The sequence below is a fragment of the Protopterus annectens genome, chromosome 1.part0, assembly GCF_019279795.1.
Source record: "Protopterus annectens isolate FY-2018-M chromosome 1.part0, PAN1.0, whole genome shotgun sequence".
NCBI lineage: Eukaryota > Metazoa > Chordata > Ceratodontiformes > Protopteridae > Protopterus > Protopterus annectens.
The window spans coordinates 717349135-717362303 of NC_056725.1; the positions used below are offsets into that span (position 1 = coordinate 717349135).

A 13169-nucleotide genomic window follows, 5' to 3' on the forward strand; every position below is an offset into this window, starting at 1 on the left:
GACTGGGAGTTACAATAAAATGTGGGAGAGAAAGAAGAAAAGTACTGCAATAGAGGGACTGAAAAGAGGCTTAGCAATGTAGTGAGGGGGCAGAGTGTAGCTTGGAAAACAAATTAATGTAGCATGGAAACATTATGAGTTTAGAGTATATTGGACTAGAGGTCAGGCTCTCAAGCAAGTAGCGGTATCTCATCTTCGAGATTATGGATGTACTGTTAAGCTATACTGCCCAGTCTGTGTGTCAGTTACAATTCTACTGAATGGGGAGCCAAAGTTTGAGAAGATTTTCTATCTACTGAACAGTGAGAAGCTAGACTGTGCATTGCTGGAACTAAAGTGGGCTTGGGTTGGTAAGCAGTTCTAAATCAAGTAACCTGAGAAACCAGCATGATTGGCTGAAGTGCACAAGTGGATTATATGTACTTACAAATGGTACTAGATTATATAAAAAATGTTGCTACCCATAGGTCTGTTCATCAGTTAATCACAGACTGAAAGGATGAGATCATGAGTTCTCTGTTCCTGTTTGCACTTACAGTGTGAGCTATGCACTTATGGATTTTCTAATAAACTTAATAAAGAGAACCTTGGATATAAAAAATCTACTCTGATGCATATATTAGTAACAAAAATGCTGGGTGTGAAAAACTCTCAGTTAATAAACACTGTTACTGTAACAAAGGTTAACACTGTTCATCAATTGCTTTTGTAATTTATTTTTTTTTGTTGTTTTTTTTTTTGCTTGATCACCAAAATGTTTGTAAATAGAATGGCTAACAGAAATTTATGCTAATTATAGTTTTAACACAGCACTTTGCTTCTGCAAAAAGTGTTACCGTGGTACTTGTTTGATAACTGGATAAGCTAACTAACTGATTTTAACACATAAATAAAAAGGCTGTATTAAAGCATCCATGTATATGATACTACTTATCTAAACAGCAACTACATAATCTTGACCTATTGTTTTAGACTGGCATTTATTGTATAAAGACACCTTCAAGGAAGCCAGCGCTGTATTAGCAAGAGGTGAAGAGAATGATGTAACATGCAATCATTATATATAACAGTGGGATCTATTCAGCATGGCAATAATTCAGAGAAGGAAGAGAAGGAAGACAAGGAAACAAATGACACTGACGTTTTGCGTGCAGTCTTTTTCCGAAGGCATCTTCTGAAAAGGTCTATGCCTAGTCAGACTATCCCAGTACATAAATGCTAAATAAATATATACAGGCTATGACCTGCATAATAATACATTTGTATGTCTCCATTGGCACAATTCTTTGGATTTTGCCAAACATATTTTATCCCTACTTCTTACAGTATAATGCTTTGACAAACAATATCTAAATAAATAATACAATGAAGGCGTAATTTCTTTAGGAAATGGATAAAATGCACGTTGCACTCACTGATCATGGTTAGTAATAAGAAAAAGCAGTGCATCTAATTTTCCAAAGCTGTCTTTAAGGTATGTGAGGCAAGATGTGACTGACCATTAAGAAAAGAAATGTATTGAGTAATGTGCTTGAAAGGGAATACTGAAGTTGTCCCCATTTCGAAGGACACTCCTTTTAATAGCTGAAGTTCAGCGTACCTTTGTTAATGGTTATTATAACTCCAGATACAATTTGCAAGTATGCACTACATCCTAGCAGCTCTGAATTGAGGATCAAAACACCTGATCCAACATGGAAAGCTTCACCCCTCCCTAAATGGACTGAAACACCTCAATTCATCACTTTACTTTCAATAGGTACATGTTCCCCTCAGGGATCTTGTTTTAATGTTATTTTCCAATTCAGGCCACGTATCATCAGATGCACAAAGACCTTTGTATGAAAGCATCACTTCCCTTGGGTCAGCGTTGCCATGGAAACTGAGCTACTGCATTGACGCAGAACTGAAAAGAGGGTCAGTGTTTCTCCAAGTCTGGAAGATCAGCAGTAGAGTGGCTGGGGGAGGGGAGAAACAGCTTAAGACAGAGGTATGGGGGTATATACCATCTTTTGACAGCAGCAGCAGCAAGTTTTAACCAGCTCTGATAACTGCTGAGGACGCATTTCTATTTGCAATACCTCAGTCCAGAAACAAATACGCCAAAAAGTCCGTATCTTATACTCATTCAATTGTCTCCACAGGAGACATTCCTCGACTTCTTGATGTATATCCTATATGCATATGAGATATTATGGAATGCAAAAATAAACTTGAATAGGGAGTCCTCTGTTGTGTTGGAAACTGACAATAACCCATCAGCTTTAAAACAACAACTTTGTTTGTTTGTTTCTTTCGGCTTTTCCTGGTTAGGGGTCGCCACAGCGGAACTCCGGTCTGCTAATGATTGGCAGTAGATTTTGACGTGCTGGCTTGCCGGGCCTAACGCACAACCTTCAACGAAGGAACGCCCATTCACGCATGTCGCCACACAGAAGACGCTCCAACTGAGAATCGAATGGGCACAAATAAAAAAATATATACTTCCTTGCAAAGCTCCACAGTTTGTCTTTTTTTGCCAGCATTTTTTGTCTGAAGAGGTGAACTGTAGGACATAGCATGTATGGTACTCCATACACCCTTACCTTGAGATATACACAACAGAACCCTGACAATAAAATCACTGTCGGTGTGGACAGCACACAGGTAAGAAAGCAGCACACATGCAGCAGTCAAAATAACTGATACTTGGTTGAAGATTTCATGAATATCTACCTATTAATAAATAAACTTTTTCATAAAACACCAATCAGATCATTTCAAGAATCTGAAATGGTATTCAAACCGCACTGTTTCCTTTCCAAGTACATCTGTGAGATGTTACCCGAACACTAAGTAAAAATCCACGTGGAGTCGATACAGGGAGGACATCCAGAGTCCTCAAAGAATGTATCCCAGCCAGGAACTGAACTGGAATATTATTTTAAGTTAGCCAAACTAATTCTGAACTACTGTGCTGTCCCTCTACAACTTTATTTATTTTGAAATCTTGCAGACTCTAACTAGAATCCAACTGTTTATTTGTATATATACTATTTTCAACACCTACTGCTATTCATCAAAAACTCAACAACTTTTATTCTACAACAAAAAAAAAAAGCAAAATATGCACATTCTGACAGTATGGAATTTGTGCCCAGCAGCAGAATTTAATCTTAATTTCTCTGCAACCTCTCTGTACATGGCAGCACCAGCAGTATCTCTTAAGCCATTAAAGTTATTGGTTTCTTAAAAGCAGATGACAATGCATATATAAAACTCCCAGTTTTGGGACATATCTGTATCATTTCTCCAACAGTAAACTATATGTATGTTAGCTTCAGCTGGGTAAAAAATGTAACTATAAAATATACAAGGAATGTTGAAGGTTTACGTTAAATTTGTTCAACTTTTCTGATGAGAAATCTTTTGAGGACAGATTGCTAACATGATATTAATAATGCTGAGTGATGAAACTTTGTGCCTTCAAAAAACAAAGGACCACATGAAAACACACACTGCTGTCTCTCTCTCTCTTCTACATCATAAAATTTACTGTATATAACAGATATAACCCAAGGTTGTGCATGCATCCAAGCAACATATGACATGGTATCATGCATATATCTATTACAGCATTCTTAGCACCTGCTTAACAAAGTTTGACCCTATTTAATGGCTGAGCACAGGAAACAGAAACGGTAATACACAATGGTTATAATAGATTACTGGACTTGAAGGGACTACCTCTCCAGCAAATTGTGATGTAGATCCATCCAGACAGGATGACTTCACGATCAAACTGTAGCTATATCATCTGGCACCCTGTCCAGTTTCACAAACTGCTGTCCCCTGCAAATCAGAGTTGAGGAGATTAACAAAAAAGAGGCTTTTCCTCAAAGTTTGAAGACCAAAATAAATAAATAAAATAAAACTCTTCTGCTGCTCCTCTGAAACCATAGCAAGCTGTTTGACAAAAAATTGGCAAAGTAACAAGCAGGATGCTGTAGTTAAATCACCACACATTGCCCACTTCAGAGCTTCACGAAAGCAGATATTGTGACTTTCATAAAGCATTACAAGTGCGGTACTGTGCTAATGCAGCATCAGTACTTGCCGATCATGTCCCCAAGCAGCTGCCCCCTTCTCCACATCCTGGTTATGGCTCTGTGTCAAGAAGTCCCCTTCACAAGTCAAATAATATGGTGAGTAACATCATTTATAACTCATTTGGGGAGGTTCATAAATGATTAACTGTTGGAAGGAACTCAAAACATTTAAAGTTAGACTTCCTGGGATAACAGAAATGAAGAATAGTCAAAAAGTGAAAACTACAAAGGCTTGATCCTATAACACCAAAGTGACAAAGGAGGAGTGACTCTTGGAATTGCAGTTCAAGCAATACTGTTTGAAAATGCAGCCAGCTCTATGGCATATGGGAATATAACCCAGACTATAACCCAGATAACCCAATCTTGATTATTAGCTCAGGTGCGGGAGAAGTCAGGTGAAGGAGAGTTCAATGAGCTGCCAGCACTGACTCACCTATTCTGGGTGGAGCAGGCAGTCTGATCACTGCAGTACTGACATTTGGAGCATGAGGTTCCCTGTACTCAGCATCAGATGGAGGACTTACACTTACCTTAGCCGAGTCAGTAATGGTAGCTTACACTGTGAGTATGCAGAAGCACAAATGTGTGGATGAGTGGCATTACAACACTGATGATGACGATGTTGATGTAAGTGCACACATAAGACACCACAGGTGGAGTTAGGACATTCAAAACACTTCTGAGCCCCACCTTGAAAACTGACAATGGCTGTGGTGAAGGAAACATCAGGTAGTTCTCCATCCTGGGACAGTTATGTTTGCTGTGAAATGTAAAAGGCCCCAGTACAGGGGATGAGGCCAAAGCCTCTGACTCTTAAGACAAGGATAATCCTTCTCCTAGTTAGGGGGAGTAAAACAGTGAGGTAGAAAGGGGTACAAAAAATATAAATGCCTGCCTGAATAATGTTCTCCCTTTGATTGGCTCTCACCTCTCTCCAGCAAATCAATGGACCCTTCTCTGAGGAGGGTGTTGTTCAGCAGAAATGGTGGTAAAAAGAATAAAAAAGAATAGTGTCTGAAGGTGTCAAGCAATGACCAAGTGGTTACTGCAGCTATGTCCTTGATGGAGTGGACTTTAAGTGCAGATTTTCTAAATAGATGTCCACCATATTAAGGCATACCTTTGAAAAGGATTTGCATGGCTACTACAAGCAGCTCCCTACCATCCCATTACATCTGAGACACCGAGACAGAGAGCTCTTCTGTTTTCCTAAATGTATGCACTGTGCACAGGTAAAGCCTGATCTGGTGCTAAATATCCAGGATTTGAAGTGCTGTCTCTCCCCTGGTTTTGGGAAAGAAATCAGGGAGATAAATGGACTAAAAGACCAGACATACGTTTCCTGTAAACTGAAGTCGAGAGGAAATGCGTCCAAAAAAGCATCTTCCAAGAAATAAAGCAGAACCAAAGAACAAACAGGTTGTAAATGAGGAGGGCTCAGTCTGTCACTCCTGACGTTAAGCTCCCAAGGAAGAGAAGGTATCATTAATATAACTGAAATGAGAGAACTACTTAAGGAACTGATTAACTAGATGGTACTGGCCAATTATTCTGCCCTCCAGTACAAAACAATGAGCAGAGATGCAGAGACATAGCCGCTGCGCATGAAATAAATGAAAATCACATCATGCAGTTATCTTTGATTGGTATTGTTTACAAACTGAAAGATTGAAGCTACACAGGATACCTCTACACCAAAATGATAAACCTCTTCCATGAAACAGAACATTTCTGAAGAGAGTAAGGCTTTGCGGCAGCCTCAATCACCTCTGAGAATCCAGATGGAATGCTTAATGGGCCCTGAGGATGTCATGCCATCTAAGTGGGAGTCCTTTTACTTGCACTAGGATAGTTTTCAGAACTGTCAGGGACTTGGCAGTCTGAAGTCACATCGTTCTCAGCTGCCATGGAGTGGTTATGGATAGCCTTTGTATTTATTGCCAAAATGTTGTAATTAGGCATAGAATCAGAGGGAATTGCAGGAAGATGGACAGAAAAAGAGGAAGGGTCCAATATCAGCTCCTTCATGCGCCAGTGGATGGAAACCAGCAGTGGAAGAAACAAATCTGAATGGCAAGTTGTTTCCTCTTCACAGTACATCACAAAAAGAAGACAATGACTATATAGTGTTCCCAATTCTTTCTTCTCTAGAAGAAGACAAGAAATGTAGCTCAGGGAAATCAACAGCACATTCAAATGTTCTTAGAGTTTAACTGCATACAGGTATTTTTGTGTCTATTGCTCACTGTTAAACACAAACTGCCTCTCCACACAGGGAGTATTAATGCACTCTATCCTGTCCTGATTCTTAATGGAGCAAGCAATGAATTACTTTTATGTCCACAGAAGAAGAAGTTGCTCTCCTTCCACATCATGAAGAACTGCTTGTAATTCCAGGTGGTTTATATAGGTTCTCCAGACCTTGAGGTCTAATGATCAATGAAAAAGATGAGGCAAACTCTTCCATGTGTTAGTGAAGCATTAGCTTTCGGTTCTTGTAATGGATTTACTGCAGGAAAAGAAGACATTTTCAGATACTGGCAGACATGGTCCACAATTCCAAAATCTTGGGATAAAGGTCTGACAACAAAAAATGATCTCAGTTTAATTCGAAGAATGTATGGGCAATGACTCCTCACCTTCCACAAGAGGAAGAAGGCTGAGTCTGGACCGTCTGATGGATTTTTACTGAAGTACACTAAAGTCTGAGCTATAAGCAGAAATATCTGATAGTAAAGATAATCTTGTGAGTGGGACTTGGATCTTTTCATTGTTTTTTGTGAGCAAAGAAAAGATACCAAATAGCAACACTCAGCACTGAACAGAATGCCTGTCCATATGTCCATAGCAAAAAAAAAAAAAAAACTGCATAGACCCCAGATGACTATCACGTCCTCAAGAACTTCTATACTCAGCTTCAGCAATCTTCACCACACCAACCACATAAATTTTGGTCCTCTATCAATAAACTATTATCCCCTGGTAAAGTTGCCACACCAAACCCATCTGGCTCTGACCCCGACTGCCCCTTACAAACAGCTAATGCCTTTAACACTTTCTTTACTTCTGCCATACTAAACCTAGCTAATCAACAAAACCCAGATACCTCCAAACTATTTACACCTAGCTCTATTCCCCCCCCCCATTTCACCTTAAACCCATACCCACTTCTCAAATATTGTCCTTACTTCATAAACTAAAACCTACAACCCCCTCTGCTGACCGATTACCAGCAGAATACCTCCAACTAGGTGCAAAAGCGTTAGCATACCCCATCTCTATACTTATTAACAGGACAATAAAAGAAAGTACAATTCCATCAGTCTGGAAAATCTCTTATATTATCCCTCTTTTTAAAGGAGGTGACTCTACTGAGTATTCTAACTACCGCCCTATAGCATTACTATCTCCGCTTGCAAAAATTATGGAGATGTGTATCCACAAACAGTTACTAAATCATCTACTAGACCATAAACTCCTGGCTAATTGCCAACATGGGTTTCGACCATACCATAGTACTAGCACAGCCTTACTATCCTTCATCGACTCAATTAACAAAAACCGCAACAATAATACTCCTTCATCGGCATTCTTCGTAGACTTGTCCAAAGCCTTTGACATGGTCAATCACCAGCTTCTTCTCCATCATTTAAAATGTTTCTCTCTAGATAACCCTGCCTTATGCTGGTTCACATCTTACCTAGACAACCGCAAACAAGCAGTTCTATGGGACAACCAACTCTCCGATCTTCTCCCCACCACTATAGGAGTCCCTCAGGGCTCTATTTTAGGTCCCCTTTTGTTTTCCATTTTCATTAATGAACTTCATCTAGCTACTCCACAAACAACTTGCATTCAATATGCAGATGACACTACCATCATTTGCTCAGCCTCAACGCAGTCAGAACTTCACTCTCTCACACAAAAAACCTTCTCAACTATAGAACAATGGTTCTCTAATCATTGTCTTCTCCTTAACCCCAAGAAAACCAAACTCTTGCTCTTTTCACCCACCCACTTGTCTACCTCTATCCATTTCACGCTAACATCTGATAATGGGACCATTATCTCTCCTGACCAAACAACAAAACTCTTGGGTATCACTATTGACAATCAATTAAAATTTGACAATCATATTAATCTTACAATAAAATCTACCAACAGAAAACTAGGCTCTCTCTACAGAATCAAATCTTTTCTTAATCCTGAAGCCAAAACTACAATAGCTAGAACCCACTTAATCTCAACCCTTTTATATGCTTCCTCCATATACACAAATCTTTCTAAACATAATCTTAATAAACTTACTACATCATATAATAATATTGCCAGATTAGCAACTGCCTCTCCATATAGAACTCATCATTGTTTAAATCTCAAGAAGCTTGGGTGGCTGGAACTACCACACCTCATACAATACTATCAACTCACTATTGCCCATAATGCCCTACATCACCCTGACAACACCCCAATACTCTCCACCCTCATAACGCCCTATAACAATCAGAGGTACCTATGCTCCACCAACAAAATACTGGTCCAAACATCCCGATCCAAAAATTCAGCAGGTGACTCCACATTTTCCAACTCAATTGGCAAAATATGGAACAAGTTACCACGAGACCTTACATCCCTAACTTTGGCTCTGTTCTTGTCATAACCCTGGTTAGCTCTCTTTTTTTTCTCCATCTCTATCTGATTCCTTAACAACCTTTCTCTTTCTTCTCTTCTACATACTCTAACAGAGTATTTAATTTTCTTCATCTTTTCTTTTTTTTATCATCCTAGATTTAGATTCTACTCAAAAGTTTATACAACCTGTTTCAAGATTTATTGCATATGTTTTTTGTTTTCCTATTATTGTATATTGATGTATATCTTGACATTGTTTAGTAGTATGTAGTGGAGCTTTTCTCCCCGGGCCTCCACTGAAAATGGACATATATCCAGTTGGACTAGCCCGGTAAACAAATGTAAAATAAAATAAATAAAAAATAAATTATGGAGACACTTGCAGCAATGGCAGTTCACAAGACAGACACACTACCAGGAAATCAACCACCATAACTTGTATACTCGTATACATTGTGAGCAAAGAAAAGATACCAAATAGCAACACTCAGCACTGAACAGAATGCCTGTCCATATGTCCATAGCAAAAAAAAAAAAAAAAACTGCATAGACCCCAGATGACTATCACGTCCTCAACAACACCTAAATGCTGTGCCATAGCAACGGCATGACTTTCTTGAGTCACAGTCCTGAATGTGAAGTCCTAAAGCATCTTGCTGAACATAAAAGTAGTAGGAGAAAATGGAGACAGACTATGTGGCCTTTTTGAGAAGCTGGAATGTGCTCCAGGTGTAGACAGCAGCCTGAAGTGTAAATACTGTTCTGAGAGGTTTCCCCTCCTAGGCCTTATTGGAATATAGGAATACTCCACTGTACAAGTCTGGCAGAGAGTCAAGGTCAAGTCTGTTCTATTGCTTGATACTGTTGAGGATAGGAAAACAACATGCAGCCCTTGGACAAGAGACTTGGGGACAGCCTCTGCCTACTTGCTTTGACAGTAGGGTAGAAGAGAGTGCACATTATTCTGACAGAGGCGGGTACTATTGAGCTACTTGGGTAGTAGTGAGGATACATGTCAGCTGCCAAGAAGGTGGGGCTTTAGCGCTGCAAGACAAAAACCTCTGATGGATAACTACATGAAAACTCCTCTTAGTCATGTCTCATACCCACTGATGGGTCAATTGCTGAATGGAGGATGGTGGCTGGCAAGCAGCAGGGGAGAAAAAGAACAAAAAACACACTTTCTACACCATCCTCATTGTTGGCACTTGAGGATAATGTTTAGGTGTAAGCTAGACTAAAACAGAATAAATGCAGATAAAGCTTCTATTATTATAAATGAAGCAGGACTCTTTCTGATTTAAAGGAAGGCAATAAGGTGAGAATTTGACAGAGTGGCCTTTAGAAACAATCAGAAATTGTTTGGGGGAAACAAGAGCAATCAAACTAATTTATTGTAAAAACTTCAGATAGCTAAGTGGTGGAAGGAAACCGGACATCAGCTCTAGATGAGTAATAAGTCACAGAATGTATGACAGTATGACACATCAGTCATCTGGGAAATATCCAAAAAGGCCTCCAGAAAGGCTTCCAGAAGATGTGTGTTGACAGAACATCCTTCAGAACTGTCACAATAAGTCATGTCAACAAAAGATGACAGTCAGTATCCATCTAATGCAAAAACCACTGATGCACTGATGTGTTCATCACTGTGACATGCAAGATCTGGAAAACCATGGAGAGTGTCACCTTGATATGGTGACAGTTCATGAACCTTTATGAGCTAATGATTCAATAATATGTGTTTAATAATGCTGAAATAAGAAATGTATTCTATTATCATCAATATAACCTTCAGATCCAAATCATGTTGCTAAGCTGCAATGGAAAAGTCTTTTCTCCTTTGACTAAGTAAGAGAAAAAAGACTATGAAGGTAGACAGAGTCTTATTTCTAAGGGCTTAATGAATGAGTACTGCGGTGTCATGGTCTACTATAGTTTCGTCAGAATAAAACCTGAAGCTATGAATGGACCTTCAACAAAAGATGTGGACTCAAAGAGAAAGACAAGAACACATAAGTAAAATAGACATTTTACTGAAGAGAAACACTGCCTACATGTAGGTCTGTTGGATGGAGTAGAGTCACAGTGCTAATCCCTTTTCCTTTAGTTATGGAAACCACTGTTGTCATCTATGTGAATCCAAATGTTTAGTGCTGGGTACATATGCCACCTTAGCCAGTGTCTGAGGAAGGTTCTTCTGTAATATATGAACTACCCATTGGATATCTGGCATCCCAACATTCATTCATTCTCAGACCAAGTGTGCTTTCATGCATAAGCAGTAGTACTTCTTTCTTTCTGCATTATGAAAGACAACTTTATCTGCAATTAGGGTCAATCTTAATATTTTTTTCTCCAAGGGAGATATCTGAAATCTCCTTAGTCAGATCATCAGTCTGTTTTAAAATGTCACATTAGTACTGTGCTATATGAGTCATTAAACAATGACTCCCCCCCATTAATATTCCAAACGTGCATGCTGATTGGTCAGCGTGCCCGTTGTAAATCAGACTTATACTAATGGAAAAAGTTCCAGTCACCCGGACTTTTTCCACTAGTATAAGTCTTGATTTTTTTGTGTTTTTGGTAGCAACAGAGAACGGAAGAGCTCTGTTGCTGTAGTCTCGCTATGTTCGCTTTGCCCTCGTGACCAAACCACACCAACCATGGGTAAATCCAGCATTACCCTCACCCAGGCATGGGTTATTGCTTAAGTAACCTAGTGACCATGACAGCCTAAAGCAAAAAAATGTTTACCAAACCAATTAAGAATCCTGCTTTCTTGACTGAGGAGAATGACCCCATTCATATGTCACACTTGACCCTTATAGGACTCAAACTGAAATGAAGCTAAGTCATCCACTGGGATTGTATACAGATACGTGCATTCCTGAAGCACTCGGTAAATCCAGTCAGATTTTGTAGGAGCAGGTGGCATGGCAAATGGTTCCTGTCACCCTTCACCGAAATTTTGTGAAAGCAGTAAATAAGGGGGTAATGCGGCTAAAGGCCCAACCTGACCTATTTTTGAAAGTTGTATGTATATTGATATAGAAGAGACAATTTTGTCTTGAAGAACCTCTTAACATATGCTTCCATTAAGTTAACTGTGCTACAAAAATCATGTCTTCTGGAAAATAATATCAGAAAAGGAACCATAACCACTGTTATCTGTAATGTAACCAGAGAATATGTTAGCTCATGGTCACCTTCTTCTTCTTACCATGAATGGGACATTGGTTCTGTCCTTTTTAATTTTTTGTGCCACTCCAAGAAGCAGAATATTTTAGTTCTGACCTAAAATACAATGTATTCTATGAACACAGATACCTCTCATATCAGAAGCATCAGTGTCAAACTCTCAAATGTCTACAACTCTGATGCTAAATACTCTCTCATGCAAAGTTTGACTTCTATTAAAGCATCTTTCTAACTGACATCTGCTCCCAGAGTGTTTCCATCAACATTGTTAAAAAGAAAGTTTGAAACTGAGCGAGGAAAACATCACTGGTCTCTAAACCCCAAAATCAATGAAATGTCAATACCTAGCCTATAAGTCTGGGGAACTTGATATATTGGGAAATCAACTGCTGGACTGACAACTGGCTCACAGATAGGGGAAAGAAATCAAGATAGGGGAAGGTACCTCCACAAAGAGACCAATCACCAGTGGAGTGCCCCTGGGTTCTGTGCTGGGATCTGTCCTGTTTAGTATCTATTTCATGAAGTAAAAGCCAATACCAAAGGGCTGTGGCTGACTAAGTTTGCAGATGACTGCAAGCTAGGAGCAGTCATTGAATCCCCAAGTGACTTAGCCATCTTGCAGGAAGGTTTGTCCCACATAAATAACTAGTGCCAAAATCATGGACTGAAACTAAATGTCAAAAAATGCATTACTATAACCTTTGGGAAGTCATCTATCCCAGGGACCTATCACATTAACAATATTCCTCAAAGAGTTGACCCACTTGTTCTGAATTTGGGAACTTATGTTGACAACGACCTAACTTTTGACCAACGTGTGTCCATTGTTGTAAGAAAAGTCCTACAGCTTATAAACAAAGGGATTGTGTCTAGATGTAGGAATGTCACTGTCCTCCTTTACTCAGCCCTAATTAGGCCAGTCATTGAGTATAATGCCCCCTTTGGGTTGTATCTGTCCAGACACACACAACAACTGTAATGTCCACAGAGATGCATTACAAAAGGGATACAAGGCCTAAACAACATGTCCTACATGGACCGACTCAAAGCCCTGTCACTATATTTGGTATCCTACAGACTGCTAAGAGGTGACATGTTTCTGGCATACAAAGCATCCTCCAACCTACTACTGATGGATTTACTGCACATCAACAAGTCAAATGGCATCAGAAATAAACAGTCAAAGGATCTAAACCTCCTTTGCAACATCAACAGAATGGTCTGGAAGGCCAGGTATAT

General features: G+C 39.4%; 1 protein-coding gene across 5 annotated transcripts in view; it reads right to left on the reverse strand.

Annotated features, from left to right (window-relative positions):
* LOC122794270 (RNA-binding protein Nova-1-like) overlaps positions 1 to 13169 on the reverse strand; it is a 494050-nt gene that overhangs the window by 2342 nt on the left and 478539 nt on the right. The window lies entirely within an intron of this gene.